The 22441-nt window shown below is 43.1% G+C and overlaps 1 protein-coding gene across 3 annotated transcripts in view; it reads right to left on the reverse strand.

The window, feature by feature from the left end:
• cxadr (CXADR Ig-like cell adhesion molecule) overlaps positions 1-22441 on the reverse strand; it is a 152490-nt gene that overhangs the window by 54559 nt on the left and 75490 nt on the right. The window lies entirely within an intron of this gene.

The raw sequence follows: 22441 nt of genomic DNA on the forward strand, positions 1-22441 counted from the left end.
TTAATTGAAGCACAACTCAGTTGAAATCGCTGTAACAATGAAAACCACAGACAGGGACACAAATGAATTGCAGTCAGGAATGTAAGTAAGAGTGTACAAAATTGCAATGTCTAAATTGTGATACCATTGTGGCAGGCACTCACATACACAAGACCAACGCAAGTTTAAAGGTGAAACTTGCAGAAGATGCAACAAAGTAGGACTCATGCTAATAGCATATCGGGCAGACAAAGATAAATAGACTGCACAGGGAAGAGAAAAAGATAAAAAGTCAAGTTGCAGTTTCAAAAAGAGCACTAATCTGCAGGCTGTTGATGAAAAATCTGATAATAATGAGTGGCACAGCAGTGAGTAGCCTTGAGATTTACTGTGTAAAAGCTAACAAGAGACGAGAATATGGCTTACACTAGACGTGAATTGCAAATTAATAAAAACAGAATTAGACACTGACTCAGCTGTTACAGTCATTCCACAAAATGAGATTGAAAGGCATTTCAAAAATACTGAACTGAAGCTTGCAGAAATCCAACTAAGGATTTATATTGGAGAAAATATAACTCCTGTGGGAATACAACAACCAACAAGCCACATTTGGTACAAACAGGAGGGCTAGCATTGCGGGTCTATGATTGGCTGAGACAACTATGACCAGAGTGGAGTTCCTCCCCCATTTACATGCCGTGTATCCTGCAACTGAGTCAACTGAAAGCAAATTAAAAAACGTACTGGATGGTGCCACAGTAGTGTTCAAGAAAGGCATTGGAAAACTCAAACATATCAAAGGTTCAAAGGGTAAAATAGTGTTAAATAAAAATGCCACATCCGAGTCTTTCAATACCTATCCAGTTCTTTATACAGTCCACGATAAGTAGCCAGTGAGCTAGATTCCATGAAGGCTGGACGAATTATTTCCAAGGTTGAGTGGAGCCCATGGGCAATGCCAGTGGTTGCAGCAGCCAAGAAGGATGGGTCTGTCAGGTGATTTTTAAGGTCACCATCATCCCAGTACTGAATCCCTTCAATACACTCTGTCCAGGATAGAGTTCATCTTTGCAAATATTTATGGGTGGAAAGACTTCAGCAAAGTGGATGTAGCTGAGGCCTAGCTACAAATGGAGATGAAAGAATAGTCCAAAGTGTTTCTCACCTTAAACGTTCACAAATGGCTTTATCACTGTATTAGGCTTATTTCTGGAGTAGCAGCTGCAACTGCACTCCAGCAGAAGCCTAAGGACTAGGTTCTGCAAGACTGCCCAGACACTCAGTACTACCTGGATGACATCATTGTTACTAGTAAGGATGACAAGGAACTTGTCAAAAAGATGAGAAGGTTATGAGTTCAGAGCACGACGCAACAAGTGTGAATTCTTTAAACTAAGAATCACTTAGATTACATAAGTGTGCTGAGAGTAGTGGATGTCTCAAGGCTAAAGAACGCGTCATAGTTGCAGCCTTTTTTAGAATTTGTCAATTACTATAACAAGTTCCTGCCAAACCAGTGTGAAGTAGGTTTTTTAATATGACCGTCCTGATGAAGGGTCTCAGCCCGAAATGTTGACTGTACCTCTTCCTAGAGATGCTGCCTGGCCTACTGCGTTCACCAGCAAATTTGATGTGTGTTGCTTGAGAGACCTCAAGTCTGGTTTGGGGTGTAAATGCTTCAAGCAGTACTTGTATGGAAGAGAGTTTACCCTCTTTACTGATCATCAACTACGTGTCCATTTCCATTTCACAGAAGGGTGCTCCACTAACAGCAATAGCATGAATGTAGAGATGGGCTCTGTTTCTTACTTTCTCCCTATCAAATTTCAAGTTGAACTCAATCATATTGTGATCACTGCCTGGGTTCCTTAAGCCCCCTTGTTTCTTGGAGGACATAATTACAAGATTGAATTCAAGCGGATGATGAATCATGGAAATGTGGATGGATAGTCCTGTTTATCCCTGGAAAAGGAGATACTCATCTTGATGTATTCTCCCAAATACAAAATGAAAGTCCCTCTATTACGGCAGAGATGATCCAAAGAGAAACCAGAAAAGACCCCACACTGTCTCAGGTCCACATGGCAACCCAAAAAGGCTGGCACATGCAGCAGAAATTTCAGTTCCCTCATTTTTACCAGTGCTGGGATCAACTTGCCCTTGACAGGGTTTGTCTTTTGATGCGAGCTGAAGTGTTAGAGGGGCTGCACACCAGGCATCTAGGTGTGCTCAAAATGAAAGCATTGGTTTGAAGCTTCGTCTGGTGGCCCGGGACAGATCAGCTGATCGAGCAGCTCAGTATGCACTGTTCAGGATTCCAACATGACCAGAGGATTCATGTGCATCTTCCCAGACCATTCATAGGCACAAATGTCTTGATAGTAGTGGATGTAGCTACAAAGTGACCAGTGTTCCCAGTAGCCTCCATTACAACCATGCACAGTGTTGATATCGAAACATAGAAACCCTACAGCACAATACAGGTCCTTCGGCCCACAAAGCTGTGCCGAACATGTCCCTAGCTTAGAACGATCTAGGTTTTACCCACAGCCCTCTATTTTTCTAAGCTCCATGTAGCCATCCGGGAGTCTCTGAAAAGACCCAATGGTTTCCGCCTCCACCACTGCCACCAGCAGCCCATTCCATGCACTCACCACTCTGTGTAAAAAACATACCCCTGACATCTCCTCTGTACCTACTTCCAAGCAGCTTAAAACTGTGCCCTCCTGTGCTAGCCATTTCAGCCCTGGGAAAAAGCCTCTGACTATCCACACGCTCAATGCCTCTCATCATCTTATACACCTCTATCAGGTCATCTCTCATCCTCCGTCGCTCCAAGGAGAAAAGGCCGAGTTCACTCAACCTATTCTCGTAAGGCATGCTCTCCAATCCAAGCAACATCCTTGTAAATCTCCTCTGCACCATTTCTATGGCTTCCACATCCTTCCTGTAGTGAGGCGACCAGTACTGAGCATAATACTCCAAGTGGGGTCTGACCAGGATCCTACATAGCTGCAACATTACCTCCCGGCTCTTAAACTCAGTTCCACGACTGATGAAGGCCTTCTTAACCACAGAGTCAACCTGCATAGCAGCTTTGAGTGTCCTATGGTCTCAGACCCCAAGATCCCTCTGATTCTCCACACTACCAGGAGTGTTACCATGTTATATTCTGCCATCATATTTCACCTACCAAAATGAACCACCTCACACTTATCTGGGTTGAACTCCATCTGCCACTTCTCAGCCCAGTTTTGCATCCTTTCAATGTCCCGTTGTAACCTCTGACAGCCATCCACACTATCCACAATACCTCCAACCTTTGTGTCATCAACAAATTTACTAACCCATCCCTCCACTTCCTCATCCAGGTCATTTATAAAAATCACAAAGAGTAGGGGTCCCAGGACAGATCCCTGAGGCACACCACTGGTCACTGACCTCCATGCAGAATATGACCCGTCTACAACCACCTTATGCCTTCTGTTGGCAAGCCAGTTCTTGATCCACAAAGCAATGTCCCCTTGGATCCCATGCCTCCTTACTTTCTCAATAAGCCTTGCATGGGGTACCTTATCAAATGCCTTGCTAAAATCCATATGCACTACATCTACGGCTCTACCTTCATCAATGTGTTTAGTCACATACTCAAAAAATTCAATCAGGCTCGTAAGGCATGACCTGCCTTTGACAAAGCCATGCTGACTATTCCTAATCATATTATGCCTCTCCAAATGTTCATAAATCCTGCCCCTCAGCATCTTCTCCATCAACTTACCAACCACTGAAGTAAGACTCACTGGCCTATAATTTCCTGGGCTATCCCTACTCCCTTTCTTGAATAAGGGAACAACATCCACAAACCTCCAATCCTCCGGAACCTTTCCTGTCCTCACTGATGACGCAAAGATCATTGCCAGAGGCTCAGCAATCTCCTCCCTCGCTTCCCACAGTAGCCTGCATCCTGTCCGGTCCTGGTGACTTATCTAACTTGATGCTTTCCAAAAGCTCCAGCACATCCTCTTTCTTAATATCTACATGCTCAAGCTTTTCAGTCTGCTGCGAGTCATACCTCCAATGGCCTAGATCCTTTTCCATAGTGAATACTGAAGCAAAGTATTCATTAAGTACCTCTGCTACCTCCTCCAGTTCCATACACACTTTTCCATTATCACACTTGATTGGTCCTATTCTCTCACCTCTTATCCTCTTGCTTTTCACATACTTGTAGAATGCCTTGGGGCTTTCCTTAATCCTGTCCACCAAGGCCTTCTCATGGCCCCTTTTGGCTCTCTTAATTTCATTCTTAACCTCCTTCTTGCTAGCCTTATAATCTTCTAGATTCCTATCATTACCTAGTTTTTTGAACCTTTCATAAGCTCTTAGAAACATAGAAAATAGGTGCAGGAGTAGGCCATTCGGCCCTTTGAGCCTACACCACCATTCAGTATGATCATGGCTGATCATCCAACTCAGAACCCTGTACCAGCCTTCCCTCCATACCCCCTGATCCCTTTAGCCATAAGGGCCATATCTAACTGCCTCTTAAATATAGCCAATGAACTGGCCTTAACTGTTGCCCGTGGCAGAGAATTCCACAGATTCACCACTCTCTGTGTGAAGAAGTTTTTCCTAGTCTCGGTCCTAAAAGGCTTCCCCTTTATCCTCAAACTGTGACCCCTCGTTCTGGACTTCCCCAACATCGGGAACAATCTTCCTGCATCTAGCCTGTCCAATCCCTTTAGGATTTTATACGTTTCAATCAGATCCCTCCTCAATCTTCTAAATTCCAACGAGTATAAGCTTAGTTCATCCAGTCTTTCATCATATGAAAGTCCTGCCATACCAGGAATCAATCTGGTGAACCTTCTTTGTACTCCCTCTATGGCAAGGATGTCTTTCCTCAGATTAGGGGACCAAAACTGCACACAATACTCCAGGTGTGGTCTCACCAAGGCCTTGTACAACTGCAGTAGTACCTCCCTGCTCCTGTACTTGAATCCTCTTGCTATAAATGCCAGCATACCATTCGCCTTTTTCCACCTGCTGTACCTGCATGCCCACTTTCAATGACTGGTGTATAATGACACCCAAGTCTCGTTACACCTCCCCTTTTCCTAATCGGCCACCATTCAGATAATAATCTGCTTTCCTGTTTTTGCCACCAAAGTGGATAACTTCACATTTATCCACATTAAACTGCATCTGCCATGAATTTGCCCACTCACCTAACCTATCCGAGTCACCCTGCATCCTCTTAGCATCCTCCTCAAAGCTAATGCTTCGTGTCATCTGCAAACTTGGAGATGCTGCATTTAATTCCCTCATCCAAGTCATTAATATATATTGTAAACAACTGGGGTCCCAGCACTGAGCCTTGCGGTACCCCACTAGTCACTGCCTGCCATTCTGAAAAGGTCCCGTTTATTCCCACTCTTTGCTTCCTGTCTGCCAACCAATTCTCTATCCACATCAATACCTTACCCCCAATACCATGTGCTTTAAGTTTGCGCACTAATCTCCTGTGTGGGATCTTGTCAAAAGCCTTTTGAAAATCCAAATATACCACATCCACTGGTTCTCCCCTATCCACTCTACTAGTTACATCCTCAAAAAATTGTATGAGATTCGTCAGACATGATTTTCCTTTCACAAATCCATGCTGACTTTGTCCGATGATTTCACCACTTTCCAAATGTGCTGTTATCACATCTTTGATAACTGACTCTAGCAGTTTCCCCACCACCAATGTTAGGCTAACCTAACTATAATTCCCTGGTTTCTCTCTCCTTCCTTTTTTAAAAAGTGGGGTTACATTAGCCACCCTCCAATCCTCAGGAACTAGTCCAGAATCTAAAGAGTTTTGAAAAATTATCACTAATGCATCCACTATTTCTTGAGCTACTTCCTTAAGCACTCTGGGATGCAGACCATCTGGCCCTGGGGATTTATCTGCCTTCAATCCCTTCAATTTACCTAACACCACTTCCCTACTAACATGTATTTCCCTCAGTTCCTCCATCTCACTGGACCCTCTGTCCCCTACTATTTCCGGAAGATTATTTATGTCCTCCTTAGTGAAGACAGAACCAAAGTAATTATTCAATTGGTCTGCCATGTCCTTGCTCCCCATAATCAATTCACCTGTTTCTGTCTGTAGGGGACCTACATTTGTCTTAACCAATCTTTTTCTTTTCACATATCTATAAAAGCTTTTACAGTCAGTTTTTATGTTCCCTGCCAGTTTTCTCTCATAATCTTTTTTCCCCTTCCTAATTAAGCCCTTTGTCCTCCTCTGCTGAACTCTGAATTTCTCCCAGTCCTCAGGTGAGCCACTTTTTCTGGCTAATTTGTATGCTTCTTCTTTGAAATTGATACTATCCCTAATTTCCCTTGTCAGCCACGGGTGCACTACCTTCCTTGATTTATTCTTTTGCCAAACTGGGATGAACAATTATTGTAGTTCATCCATGCGATCTTTAAATGCTTGCCATTGCATATCCACCGTCAACCCTTTAAGTGTCATTTGCCAGTCTATCTTAGCTAATTCATGTCTCATACCTTCAAAGTTACCCTTCTTTAAGTTCAGAACCTTTGTTTCTGAATTAACTATGTCACTCTCCATCTTAATGAAGAATTCCACCATATTATGGTCACTCTTACCCAAGGGGCCTCTTCTTTTCTTCTTGACTAGATTTACAACAACCTTTGTACACCACGGTTCCTGTACCCTACCATCCTTTCCATGTCTCATTGGAACGTACCTACTCAGAACCCCACGCAAATATCCCCTGAACATTTGCTACATTTCTTCCACAGGTTTCCCTGAGAACATCTGTTTCCACTCTAAGCATCCAACTTCCTGCCGAAGAGCCTCATATTTCCCCTTACTCCAATTAAACGGTTTCCTAACTTGTCTGTTCATATCCCTCTCCAATGCTATGGTAAAGGAGATAGAATTGTGATCACTATCTCCAAAATGCTCTCCCACTGACAGGCCTGACACCTGACCAGGTTCATTTCCCACTACCAGATCAAGTATAGACTCTCCTCTTGTAGGCTTATCTACATATTGTGTCAAGAAACCTTCCTGAACACACCTAACAAACACTACCCCATCTAAACCCCTCAATCTAGGGAGATGCTAAACAATATTTGGGAAATTAAAATCTCCCACCACAACAACCCTGTTATTATTACTCCTTTCCAGAATCTGACTCCCTATCTGCTCCTCTATGTCCCTGCTACTAATGGGTGGTCTATAAAAAACACCCAGTAGAGTTATTGACCCCTTCCTATTCCTAACTTTTACCCACAGAGACTCCATAGACAACCCCTCCATGACCTCCTCCTTTTCTGCAGCCGTGACACTATCTCTGATCAACAATGCCACGCCCCCACCTCTTTTGCCTCTCTCCCGATCCTTTCTGAAACATCTAAAGCCTGGCACTTGAAGTAGCCATTCCTGCCCCTGCACCATCCAAGTTTCTGTAATGGCCACAACATCATAGCTCCAAGTGCTTATCCATGCTTTATTCATAACACTCCTTGCATTAAAATAGACACATCTCAAACTATCAGTCTGAGCGTGTCCCTTCTCTATCACCTGCCTATCCTCCTTATAGCACTGCCTCCAAACTTTCTCTATTTGTGAGCCAACCTCCCTTTCCTCCGTCACTTCGGTTCGGTTCCCACCCCCCTGTCATTCTAGTTTAAACTCTCCCGAATAGCCTTAGCAGACCTTCCCACCAGGATATTAATCCCCCTCAGATTCAAGTGCAACCCGTCCTTTTTGTACAGATCACACCTGCCCCAGAAGAGGTCCCAATGATCCAGAAATCTGAATCCCTGCCCCCTGCTCCAATCCCTCAGCCACGCATTTATCCTCCCTCTCACTGTAATCCCGAGATTACTACCTTTGAGGTCCTGCTTCTCAACTTCTTTCCTAACTCCCTGTAGTCTGTTTTCAGGACCTCCTCCCTTTTCCTACCTATGTCATCGGTACCAATATGTACCACGACTTCTGGATGTTCTCCTTCCCACTTCAAGATATCGTGGAGGTGATCAGAAACATCACGGACCCTGGCACCTGGGAGGCAAACTACCATCTGCGTTTCTTTCCTGCGTCCACAGAATTGCCTATCTGACTCCCTAACTATAGAGTCCCTTATCGCTGCTGCCTCCCTCTTCCTTTCCCTTCCGTTCTGAGCCATAGGGCCAGACTCTGTGCCAGAGGCATGACCACTGTCGCTTCCCCCAGGATGTGTTGAGAAGCCTCTTCTCAAGGACCAGTGTTCCAGAACAATTAGTGAGTGACAGTGGATCACAGTTTGTTGTGGAACAAACTGTGAATTTTGTTCCTGAAAATGAATGGAATAAGACATATTACATCTGCACTGTGCTACACAGCTACAAATGGCTTGGTGACAAGGTTCTTCCAAAGTAGGCACTGCAAGCAACGTCAACAGAACACACTACACTGACACTGAATCAGAAGCTTGCCAACCTCCTCCTTGAATACCACAGTGTAGCACAGTTCACAACCAACAACTCAGCAGTTATGCTCTTCCTGGTTTGTCCCTTGCACTCGTGCTTGGACTTCCTCAAACCCAATGCAAGACAAACAGCTGAGACAAACTGAGAGCTCCTCAAACAAGGAGGTTTAATGTTTCACTCCCGGACATGCAGTCCTGGTGAGGGACTACAGAAGTCACCAGAAGTGAGTACTTGTACAGATTAAGGACAGAAATGGACCACTCTCCTACACAATGGAAAATGCATCTGATATCATCTGGAGATGATACATCAATCAGTTGAGGACAGCAGTCAATTGTCGGAGAAGAAAGGTGTCCAGAGCTGTCAGAACCGCTTCCTGCAGTCCCAGAGTCAACTCCTACAGCCACCACGGAGGAGGCCCCAGAATCTGAGTTGCTTTCACAGCCACAAGTCTTGCCAGAGTGATTCCCCTTGTTGGGAAAGATGTTATCCCACAAAAGTAAAAGATTCTCCACAGCTATTCAATCTTTAGGGCTGATTAGAACAACTTAAAATTTAATATGCTGTGGATGTCTAGCTGATAATTATATTATATGGTATAATTAAGACGCATTATATATTTAGTTGGAATTTATAACTAAGCAGGGAGGAGTGTTGTTTATTTAATATTTCAGTAATATTTGAGTAATATTGTAAATGTATTGTCTGATTAAGCATTTTTTGTTTGTTTACAGAATTCATTATGGGTTATATGTATGAAGTAGGTGAATGGCATATGTCATTACACTACCACATCATATGTGCTCGCCTCACTAAAGAAAAATGAAGTAGACCTGTTTCCCAGCTCCTATGTCTTCCTTTCAATTAGTTTCTGGGGATACATAATCACGTGTCTATCTAAGATATCACACACAAAATGCTGGAGGAACTCAGCATGTCAGGCAGCATCCATAGAAATGGAAAAGCAGTCGCTATTTCAGGCCGAGACCCGTCTTCAGGAATGGGAAAGACATCAGAATAAAAAGGTGGGGGTGGGTGGGGGGTGTAGGGGAAGGAGACTAGCTGGAAGGTGATAGGTGAAGCTAGGTGTGTAGGAAAGGTCAAGGATGGAGTAGGAATCTGATTGGGGAGCTCTTTAATGTCTCAAATGTATCTGCCTCTAAAACCATCCTTGGCCATGTGTTCCACGTCCCCAACATCTCAATGTAAAAAACCTATCCTATGCACCCCCCCTTATAATTTCCTCTCAACGCATGAAAGTTATGCCCCCTTATACGAGTCAGTTCTGCCCTGGGAAAAGTCTCGGGCTGTTGATATACGCCTCTTACCATCTTGTACACCTACACACTCAATTTATCTTCATCAGGCAAGCTTCTAGTCCAGGCAAGCCCCAGGTAAATCTCCTCTGCACTTTCGCTTAAAGTTACCACATCCTTCCTAAAATGAGGCAACCAGAATTGAACATAATATTCCCTGTGGTCTAACTTGAGCTCCAACATTACCTTGCCACTCTTGAACTTAATTCTCCAACTATTGAAGAACACCACTCTATTTGTCTTCTTAACCACCCTATCTATCAACTTCTGCTGTAACTTTATGGGATCTAAGGACATGAACCCCAAGATCCCTCTATCTCTCCACACTGTTAAGAATCTTGCCACTAACCCTGCATTCTGCCTTCAAATTCAACCCAAGGGCTGAGACCCTTCATTAGGATGGATATAGAAGGATTCTTCATTGCTGTTTCCATAACAATATTTTTTGGCCTTTTAGGGTTGCGAGTTTTGAGCTGAATCCCCAAAAACTGGAGGACCACTGTTGCTCTGACCTCTGCTCTTGAACTTTTTTGGCATGGTAACCCTACAAACAGCCAAAGCATAAACCCCTGACTCCAGCTAACATATGTCGATGAATATCAAGTACCGATGAGTCCTTAAGACCATAAGACACAGGAGCAGAATTAGGCCATTTTGATGTGCCAACAAATTCCACAAATTCACCACGCTCTGGCTGAAGGAATTTCTCCACATCTCTGTTTTGAATGGACACCCCTCCATCCTGAGGCTGTGCCCTCTTGTCGTACACTCTCCCACCATCCTTTCCATATCTACCCTGTCTGGACCTTTCAACATTCGAAAGGTTTCAATGAGAACCTCCCTCAACCTTCTAAATTTCAGTGAGAACATACTCAGAGCCGTCAAACGTTCCTTGTATGATAACCCTTTCATTCCTAGAATCATCCTTGTGAACCGCCTCTGGACCCTCTCCAATGCCAGCACATCTTTTCTAAGATGAGGAGCCCAAAACTGTTCACAGTACTCAAGGTGAAGCCTCACCAGTGCCTTATAAAGCCTCAGCATCACATCCCTGCTCTTGTATTCTCAACCTTTTGAAATGAATGCTAAAATGGCATTTGCCTTCCTCACCACTGACTCAACCTGCAAGTTAACCTTTAGGGTGTTCTGCACAAGGACTCCCAAGTCCCTTTGCACCTCAGAGTTTTGGATTTTCTCCCTATTTAGAAAATAGCCTGCACATTTATTTCTACTACCAAAGTGCATGACCATACACTTTCTAGCATTGTATTTAGTTTGCAACTCTCTTGCTCATTCTCCTAATCTGTCTCAGTTCTTCTACAGCCTACCTGTTTCCTCAGCACTACCTGCCCCTCCACCACTCTTTGTATCATCTGTAAACTTGGCAACAAAGCCATCTATTTCATCATTTCTATCAGTTATATACAGCATAAAAAGAATTGGTCCCAACACTAACCCCTGCGGAACACCACTAGTCGCTGGCAGCCAACCAGGCAAGGATCAGGGTCTCAGCCCGAAACGTTGACTGTACCTCTTCCTAGAGATGCTGCCTGGCCTGCTGCGTTCACCAGCAACTTTGACGTGTGTTGCAAGGATCCTTTTATTCCCACTCACTGCCTCCTATCACTCAGCCCAATGCTCTAACCATGTTAGTAACTTTCCTGTAATACCACGGGCTCTTAACTTGGTAAGCAGCCTCATGTGTGGCACCTTGTCAAAGGCCTTCTGAAAGCATCCAATGCATCTCCTTTATCTATCCTACTTGTAATATCCTCAAAGAATTCCAACCGGTTTGTCAGGCAGGATTTTCCCTTTAGGAAACCATGCTCATTTTGTCCTATCTTGTCCTGTGTCACCAAGTACTCCATCACCTCATCCTTAACAATTGACTCTAACATCTTCCCAACCACTGAGGTCAGGCTAACTATAATTTCCTTTTTGCTGTCTTCCTCCTTTCTTAAAGAGTGGAGCGACATTTGTAATTTTCCAGTCCTCTGGCACCATGCCAGCGTTCAATGATTTTTGAAAGATCATTGCTAATGCTGCACAATCTCTGCCACTACCTCTTTCAGAACCCTAGTGTGCAGTTCCTCTGGTCCAGGTGACTTATGTACCTTAAGGTCTTTCAGATTTTTGAGCACCTTGTCAGCAATTTTGCCATTTGAGTATTCCTTCATTTTTGGAATACATATGTCCTGCACGTTCCTCATTTTTCCAAGAAATGCACACCATTGCTGCTCTGCTGACATCCCTGTCAGCAGCTCCTTCCAATTTACTTTGTCCAACCCCTCTCTCACACCACTGTAATTTCCCTTACTCCACTGAAATACTGCTGATACTTTCTCTCTATCAGATTTCAAGTTGAACACAATCATATTGTGATCACTGGTTTCTAAGGGTTCTTTTATCATAAGCCTCCGGTTCATTACTTAACACCCTATCCAGAATAGCTGATCCCCTAACAGGCTCAGTGACAAACTGCTCTAAAAAAATTATCTCTGTGGCATTCGACAAACTCATTCCCTTGAGATCCGTTGCCAGCCTGATTTTCCCAATCAACCCACATGTGAACATCTCCCATGACTATCATTGCCCTGAGTCAGAGGACAGTGAGAAAACAGAGAGCCTCATGACATGGTATTATGACAATAATCTTTCCCTCAATGTTAGGAAAGAAAAACCAAATAAAGAACTGGTCGTTGACTTCATGAAACTGGGTGGGGGTGTGTTGTGCACATGCTCTTGATAACATCAACAGTACTGAATGTGTTTGTTCTAACTCTCTCTGCTTAATTGATGTAGTTGTGGTTTGGACTCTTTAGCTCACAGATACGATGTGTTTCTGGTTGCAACTTTTTATACTTCATACTTTATTGTCGCCAAACAATTGGTACTAGAACGTATAATCATCACAGCGACATTTGATTCTGCGCTTCACATTCCCTGAATTACAAATATTAAATATTTAAAATAGTTAAAATTAGTAAATATTAAACATTTAAATTATAAATCATAAATGGAAAATAGAAAAATGGGAAGTAAGGTAGTGCCAAAAAACCGAAAGGCAGGTCCGGATATTTGGAGGGTACGGCCCAGATCCAGGTCAGGATCCATTCAGCAGTCTTATCACAGTTGGAAAGAAGCTGTTCCCAAATCTGGCCATATGAGTCTTCAAGCTCCTGAGCCTTCTCCCGGAGGGAAGAGGGATGAAAAGTGTGTTGGCTGGGTGGGTCGTGACCTTGATTATCCTGGCAGCACTGCTCCGACAGCGTGCGGTGTAAAGTGAGTCCACGGACAGAAGATTGGTTTGTGTGATGTGTTCACGATCTTCTGCAGCTTCTTTCGGTCTTGGACAGGACAACTGCCATACCAGGTTGTGATGCACCCTAGAAGAATGCTTTCTACAGTGCATCTATAAAAATTAGTGAGGGTTTTTTGTTGCTATTTTGAGCAAATTTGATCAGGGCAGCTACAGAGAACAAATGACACCATACTAAATTGAACTGAACTGACCTGACACTGAATATGCCTGGACTCTTTGGATGACTTTTGTGTTTGGTGTTTGATATTCAGTGGTTTTTGCTATTTTTTTTGCTGTTTGCACGATTTATTTTTTGCACATGGGGGTTGGGGGGGTCTGATCTTTTTCTCTGAAGGGGTTCCATGGTTTTTCTTTGTTTTGTGACTGTCTGTGGGAAGGCAAATGCCAGAGTTGTATACTGCACATATACTTTGATAATAAATGTACTTTGAAACTTTGGTTCCAAGCTCCGGAGTCTGAAATAGCCTGTCCTTGTCCAAACATGCAAATGCTGAGGCCAAGAAAGCTCAGCAGCATCTCTCCTTCCTGAAAAAGCTAAAGAAAATGGGCAGGTCTCCATTGCCTCTCATTTATTGATGCATAATATAGAATGCACCTTCCACCCATCCCACAATCGCTTTGACCCACTACCATCAGAAAGGAGATACAGGAACATCAGGACTAGGACTGCCAGACTGCCAGACTAACAGCTTCTTTCATCAGGCTGTGAGACTAATGAATACCCTGCCACCACTGAGGTCTCATCACTAGGACAGTGAGTTGTTTACAGTACTGTTTATTGTTTACCTGTGCTGCATATTTCATAGAAACATAGAAAACCTACAGCACAATACAGGCCCTTTGGCCCACAAAGCTATGCCAAACATGACCTTACCTTAGAACTACCCAGGCTTACCCATAGCCCTCTATTTTTCTAAGCTCAATATAGCTATCCAGGAGTCTCTTAGAAGACCCTATCATTCCCACCTCCACCGTTGCCGCTGGCAGCCCATTTCTTTTTTTTAAAATCTTTTTATTGAATAAGTATACAAAAGGTAAGCCATATAGGCACTAATACACTGTTAGAATATAATAAAATTGCAGGAGATATTAATACAAAAAAGATAATACAAACAATGTAATTTAAACATAACGTACCAAGGTAACATAACAGTATACTAATTTTTATATATATCAATAGAGAAAAGGAAAAAAACCCCCCCAAAAAAAACCCACCGTGCAGCTAACTAAAAGCAAAGCAAAGCAATGGGCTAACTTGAAACCAAACAGAGTTAAAAAACTTAAAATCACGTCCTCAATCCCGACCTCCATTAAAAACAGTAAAAAAAACAAGAAGGGTATATATTACATTAAATGAAAATATTGAATAAAAGATCTCCAGGTCTGTTCAAATTTAAATGAAGAGTCATAAAGATTGCTTCTAATTTTCTCCAAATTCAAGCATAATATCGTCTGAGAAAACCAAAAAAAGGTAGTTGGAGCATTAAGCTCTTTCTAATGTTGTAAAATACATCTTTTCGCCATTAAAGTAAGAAATGCAATCATTCTACTGGCTGAAGGAGAAAGATTACTGGAAATTTTAGGTAGTCCAAAGATAGCAGTAATAGGGTGAGGAGAGATACCTATATTCAATACCTTGGAAATAATATTAAAAATGTCTCTCCAAAAAGTTTCCAGAGTAGGACAAGACCAAAACATATGAGTTAAAGAAGCTATCTGCCCCGGACATCTATCACAAAAAGGATTAATATGAGAATAAAAGCAAGCTAATTTATCTTTGGACATATGTGCTCTATGAACAACTTTAAATTGAATTAGGGAATGTTTAGCACAGATAGAGGAAGTATTGACTAATTGTAAAATCTGCCCCCAGTCATCCACGGAAATAATAGATCCCAATTCTTGTTCCCAACCTGACCTAATCTTATCAAATGGAGCTTTCCTAAGTTTCATAATAATATTATAAATAATAGCCGATGCACCTTTCTGACATGGATTAAGGTTAATTATAGTATCTAAAATGTATGTAGGAGGAAGCATTGGAAAGGAAGAAAGTATGGTACTTAGGAAATTTCTAACTTGTAGATATCTAAAAAAATGTATTCTTGATAAATTATATTTATTAGATAATTGTTCAAAAGACATAAGGGAACCATCTAAAAATAAATCCAAAAACCGTGAAATACCCTTAGTCTTCCAGAGTTGAAAAGCACGATCCATAAAAGAGGGAGGAAAAAATATGTTACCTAAAATAGGAATCGCTAGCCCAAATTGGTTAAGATCAAAAAATTTTCTGAATTGAAACCAAATACATAAGGTATATTTAACTATCGGGTTAGACACCTGTTTAAGGCGTTTCAAATCAAAAGGAAGAGAGGAACCTAAAATAGAGCCAAGTGTATAGCCCTGAACAGATTGTAATTCCAATGCTACCCATTTAGGAATGGATAGTATATCCTGGTCAAGTAACCAAAATTTCATATGTCGAATATTAATTGCCCAATAATAAAATCTAAAGTTAGGTAATGCTAAGCCTCCATCTCTCTTAGCTTTCTGTAAATGTATTTTACCCAGTCTCGGGTTTTTATTTTGCCAAATAAATGAAGAAATTTTGGAGTCAACTTTATCAAAAAAAGATTTTGGAACAAAAATTGGTAATGCCTGAAATATATATAAGGCAGCCCATTTCACACATTCACCACTCTCTATGTAAAAACTTACCCCTGACATTTCCTCTGTATCTACTTCCAAGCACCTTAAAACTATGCTCTCTCGTGCTAGCCATTTCAGCCTTGGGAAAAAGCCTCTGGCTATCCAAATGGCCTCTTTCAATGTCATAGGGATATATAAGAAGGGATAAGTATCATTTGCAACAAGAGATTCTATGAATGCTGGAAACCTTGAGCAACAGACACAAAATGCTGGTGGATGATCTTGTCGTACAGCTACAGATTGGCAGGTATGATGTTGTGGCCATCACTGGGCCGTGGCTAAAGGATGCATGTCTCTGGGAGCTGAACGTCCAAGGATACACGGTGTATCAGAAGGATAGGAAGGTAGGCAGAGGGGGAGGCGTGGCTTTATTGGTAAGAAATGATATTAAATCATTAGAAAGAGGTGACATAGGATCGGAAGGTGCAGAATCTTTATGGGTTGAGCTAAGAAATCGCAGGGGTAAAAGGACCCTGATGGCAGTTATTTATAGGCCTCCAAACAGCTGCAGGGATGTGGAATACAAATTACAACAGGAAATAGAAAAGGCTTGTCAGAAGGGCAGTGTTATGATAATTGTGAGGGATTTTAACATGCGAGTGGATTGGGAAAATCAGGTCGGCACTGGATCTCAAGAGACAGAATTTGTAGAATGTCTGCGAGATGGCTTTTTAGAACAACTTGTTGTTGAGCCCACTAGGGGATCGGCTGTACTGGATTGGGTATTGTGTAATGAACCGGAGGTGATTAGAGAGATTGACTGAAGGAACCCTTAGGAGGCAGTGATCATAACATGATTGAGTTCACTGTGAAATTTGAAAAAGAGAAGCCGAAATCTGATGTGTCGGTATTTCAGTGGAGTAAAGGAAATTACAGTGGCATGAGAGAGGAACTGGCCAAAGTTGACTGGAAAGGGACACTGGTGGGAAAGACGGCAGAGCAGCAGTGGCTGGAGCTTATGCGAGAAGTGAGGAAGGTGCAAGACAGGTATATTCCAAAAAAGAAGAAATTTTTGAATGGGAAAAGGATACAACCGTGGTTGACAAGAGAAGTCAAAGCCAAAGTTAAAGCAAAGGAGAGGGCATACAAGGAAGCAAAAATTAGTGGGAAGACAGAGGACTGGGAAGTTTTTAAAGCTTACAAAAGGAAACTAAGAAGGTCATTAAGAGGGAAAAGATTAACTATGAAAGGAAGCCAGCAAATAATATCAAAGAGGAAACTAAATCCTTTTTCAAGTATATAAAGAGTAAAAGACAGGTGAGAATAGATATAGGACCAATAGAAAATGATGCTAGAGAAAATGTAATGGGAGATAAGGAGATGGCGGAGGAACTGAACGAGTATTTTGCATCAGTCTTCACTGAGGAAGACATCAGCAGTATAGGGGACACTCAAGGGTGGCAGGGAAGAGAAGTGTGCGCAGTCACAATTACGACAGAGAAAGTACTCAGGAAGCTGAATAGTCTAAAGGTAGATAAATCTCCCAGACCAGAAGGAATGCACCCTTGTGTTCTGAAGGAAGTAGCTGTGGAGATTGCGGAGGCATTAGCGATGATCTTTCAAAAGTCGATAGATTCTGGCATGGTTCAGGAGGACTGGAAGATTGCAAATATCACTCCACTATTTAAGAAGGGGGCAAGGAAGCAAAAAGGAAATTATAGACCTGTTAGCTTGACATCGGTGTTGGGAAGTTGTTGGAGTCGATTGTCAAGGATGACGTTACAGAGTACCTGGAGGCATATGACAAGATAGGCAGAACTCAGCATGGATTCCTTAAAGGAAAATCCTGCCTGACAAACTTATTACAATTTTTTGAGGAAATTATCAGTAGGCTAGACAAGGGAGATGCAGTGGATGCTGTATATTTGGATTTTCAGAAGGCCTTTGACAAGGTGCCACACATGAGGCTACTTAACAAGAGCCCATGGAATTACAGGAAAGTTACATACGTGGATAGAGCATTGGCTGATTGGCAGGAAACAGAGAGTGGGAATAAAGGGATCCTATTCTGGTTGGCTGCCAGTTACCAGTGGTGTTCCACAGGGGTCTGTGTTGGGGCCGCTTCTTTTTACATTGTACATCAACGATTTGGAATATGGAATAGATGGCTTTGTGGCTAAGTTTGCTGATGATACGAAGATAGGTGGAGGGGCCGGTAGTGCTGAGGAAACGGAGAGTCTGCAGAGATACTTAGATAGATTGGAAGAATGGGCAAAGAAGTGGCAAATGAAGTACAATGTTGGAAAGTGTATGGTTATGCACTTTGGCAGAAGAAATAAACGGGCAGGCTATTATTTAAATGGAGAAAGAATTCAAAGTTCTGAGATGCAGTGGGACTTGGGAGTCCTCGTACAGGATACCCTTAAGGTTAACCTCCAGGTTGAGTCGGTGGTGAAGAAGGCGAATGCAATGTTGGCATTCATTTCTAGAGGAATAGAGCATAGGAGCAGGGATGTGATGTTGAGGCTCTATAAGGCACTGGTGAGACCTCACTTGGAGTACTGTGGGCAGTTTTGGTCTCCTTATTTAAGAAAGGATGTACTGACGTTGGAGAGGGTACAGAGAAGATTCACTAGAATGATTCTGGGAATGAGAGGGTTAACATATGAGGAATGTTTGTCTGCTCTTGGACTGTATTCCTTGGAGTTTAGAAGAATGAGGGGAGACCTCATAGAAACATTTCGAATGTTGAAAGGCATGGACAGAGTGGATGTGGCAAAGTTGTTTCCCATGATGGGGAAGTCTAGTACGAGAGGGCATGACTTCAGGATTGAAGGGCGCCCATTCAGAACAGAAATGCGAAAAAAATTTTTTAGTCAGAGAGTGGTGAATCTGTGGAACTTGTTGCCATGGGCAGCAGTAGAGGCCAAGTCATTGGGTGCATTTAAGGCAGAGATTGATAGGTATCTGAGTAGCCAGGGCATCAAAGGTTATGGTGAGAAGGCGGGGGAGTGGGACTAAATGGGAGAATGGATCAGCTCATGATAAAATGGGCCGAATGGCCAACTTCTGACCTTTGTCTTATGGTCTTATGGTCTTAAATGAGAATTATCCCAAGATTGAAAGGGTTAATGTATGAGGAGTATATGATGGCTCTGGGCCTGTACTCACTGGAGTTTAGATAAATGAGGGGAGATCTCATTGAAACCTATCAAATACGGAAATGCATAGATAGAGCAGATGTAGCGAGGATGTTCCTTTAGGGAGCAGTGAGTCTATGACAAGAGGGCACAGACTCTGAATAGAGAGATGCCCATTTAGAACAGAGATGAGGAGGAATCCCTTTTGCCAGAGGGCAGTGAATCTGTGGAATTCATTGCCACAGATGGGTGTGGAGGAATACTTGAGAATACTTATTGGGAATACTTAAAGCAGAGATTGTTAGGTTCTTGATTAGTAAGGGTGTCAAAGGCCTAGGGGAGAAGGAAGGAGAAAGGGGTTGAGAGAGATAATAAATCCTAATTACTTTGACTTCCAGTGGCACCATTAAGAAGGTGACTCGTGTGAGCAGCTCTGATGGAAATCATCAAAGTTTCCCAATTTAGACTGCTACAGCTGAAATGCACAGCTATAGCCATGAACAATAGAGTAAGCCACATCGTTCCAAGGCATTTAAGAAATCTATTGCTACTGAAAGTCGACGAAACGCAGATGGCAGTCAATGGTTGCAAGTACGGTTCTCCTTCAAGACAGTGGAAGAGAGGATGCTGCACTGGATTAAAAGTTTGTTTAAAGAGAAGAGGGTTCCGACTTCTACTGCTGTCTATTCTGCCAGCAAACATACAATCTCTGGCAAATAAAATCGAAGACCTAAGAGCAAGATTGTTGTTGCAGAGGGATACTGGGGATTGTTGTGCTTTCTGTTTCATGGAAGCTTGGATATCCCTCGCAATTTCAGATGCAGTGATAAAGCTTGGTGGACTCACGATTCACTGCCAAGATAGGACTGCTGAGTCTTTCAAGTGCAGAGGAGGTGGAGTATGCTTTATGGTTAACCCCTTGTTGTGCACAAATGTGGCGGTTGTGACCCAGTCCTGCTCACCCGACCTGGAACATCTGGAGATCCATTTTATTTACTGTGGGATTTCTCAGCCATCATCTTAGTAGTACTGTACATTCCTCCTCAGGCCCGTATCAAACAGCTTCGAGATGAACTGAGCAGCGTAATCAATGGGTATGAAACAGTGCACCCTAATGCCTCCCCTATCATTCTGGGGGGTGGGGGGGTGTTAACCAACATATCACTTGTGGAACCAGAGGAGCTAACACATTGGGCCACGGTTATACGACCACCAGGAGCACTTATTGTGCCACCCCACCGCCGCACTTTGGAAAGCCTGATCGCCAGGGTGTATTTCTGATCTCTGAGTACAGGCAGAGACTGCAGACCACAGAACCAGTAGAGAGGATCAAGAAAGGAGGGTGGGGGGAGCACTTACAGGACTGCTTTGAGTCAGTGGACTGGGCAATATACAGGGATTCATCTTTGAGTGTGAATGAATACCCCACAGTTGACTCTGACTTCATTAAAACCTGTGTGGATGAGTGTGTGCCTACGAGAATGTACCATTCGTACCCCAATCAAGAGCCGTGGCTGAACCAGGAGATTCGCGGTCTGCTGAAGTCTAGATCTGTGGCACTCAAGACCAGTGATCCAGACCTATACAAGAAGTCCATGTATGACCTACGGACGACTATCTTAAGAGTGAAAAAAAAATTGGTTTGAGGTGAAAAACTGAATTAGGTGCATATCTTGCTTGCAAATTTCTACAGATGTATTGTGGAGAGCATTCTAACTGGCTGCATCACCGTCTGGTGCTATGAGGGGCACTGCACAGGTTCGAAATAAGCTGCAGAAAGTTGTGAACTTAGTCACATCCATCATGGGCACTAGCCGCTCCTGCATCCAAGACACCATCAAGGAGCGGGAGGCATCCGTTAGTCTTGCGAGACCATGGATCTGCGCCTGGAAAGTCTTCACTCTCCAGGGCGCAGGCCTGGGCAAGGTTGTATGGAAGACCAGCAGTTGCCCATGCTGCAAGTCTCCCCTCTCCATGACCCTGATGTTGCCTAAGGGAAGGGCACTAGGACCCATACAGATTGGCACCAGTGTCATCGCAGAGCAATGTGTGATTAAGTGCCTTGCTCAAGGACACAACACGTTCCCTCGGCTGGGGCTCGAACTCACGACCTTCAGGTCGCTAGTCCAATGCCTTAACCACTTGGCCACGTGCCCACACCTTCAAGGAGCAATGCCTCAGAAAGTTGGCATCCATCATTAAGGAGCCCCTTTCACCCAGGACATGCCCCCTTCTCATTGCTACCATCAGGGAGGAGGTACAGAAGTCAGAAGCCACATGCTCAGTGATTCAGGACCAGCTTCTTCCCCTCTGTCATCAGATTTTTGAATCCATGAACACTCCCTCACTGCTTTTCTCCCCCTCTTTTTGCACTACTTACTTAACTTATTAACTATATATATATATATATATATATATATATTTACTGTAATTGATTTTATTATTATGTATTGCAATGTACTGCTGCTGTAAACCAACAAATTTCATAACATGTGCCAGAGATATTAAACCTAATTCTGATTCTGATTCTGAAATCGGTCACGATGGAACCGCAGAGCAGACCTGATGGGTCATATGGCCTAATCTCCTATCTCTTATGGACTGATGAGCTCAGCAGGCCAGGCAGCTTGCACGGAGGGAAATGAACAGTGGACCTTTCAGGCCAAGAACTTTAATCAGGACTGACCCTCATAAGAGTCACGTGTTTGACACTGGTGAGCAAGACTGTGCACCACACCCTCAGTAACATAGTGAAACAGTCTGCACAGACTAGATAAAGCCTAAGGAGTGGGGCTTGTTATGGCAATCACCCAACTTGAGGATCTGGACTGCACAATAAGGGATTAGGCATGATAAGGGAAAGAGAAAGTTTCTCAAAACATTTAACAAAAACGTGCAAGCTAATCAGGGAAGATAGATGTTCCCAAGTTTCACAAAGACAGAAAAGGTACAATCGGGGTGGGAGAGGGGTGGTATAGGGGTGGTATAGGCAGTATCTATCATTAAGGAGCCCCATCACCCAGGACAGGCCCTCTACTCATTGCCACCACCAGGAAGGAAGTACAGGAGCCTGAAGGCACACACACAATGCTTTAGGAACAGCTTCTTCTCCTCTGCCATCTGACTTCTGAATGGACATTGAATCCATGAACTTTACCTTACTATTTTTGTACTGCTGCCACAAAGCAACACATTTCACCATGTACCCCAGTGATAATAAACCTGATTCCGAAAGCATATCTCCCTCAATAGAAAATAGTAAATCCTGTAAACAACAGAGCAAGTGACCCGGGTTCAATTCTCGTTGCTCTCTGGAAGGAGTCTATACGTCCTTCCCTGCGCAGCGTGGGTTTCCTCCGGGTGCTCTGGTTTCCTCCCACAGTCCAAAGATGCAACGGTTAATTGGTCATTGTAAATTGTCCTATGATTAGGCCAGGGTTAAATAGGTGAGTTGCTGCATGATGTGGCTTGTTGGGCTGGAAGGACTACATCTCTAAATAACTAGTTGCTCCAGAGGTTGATATACTATAATC

The sequence above is a fragment of the Mobula birostris genome, chromosome 6, assembly GCF_030028105.1.
Source record: "Mobula birostris isolate sMobBir1 chromosome 6, sMobBir1.hap1, whole genome shotgun sequence".
In the NCBI taxonomy this organism is placed as follows: Eukaryota; Metazoa; Chordata; class Chondrichthyes; order Myliobatiformes; family Myliobatidae; genus Mobula; species Mobula birostris.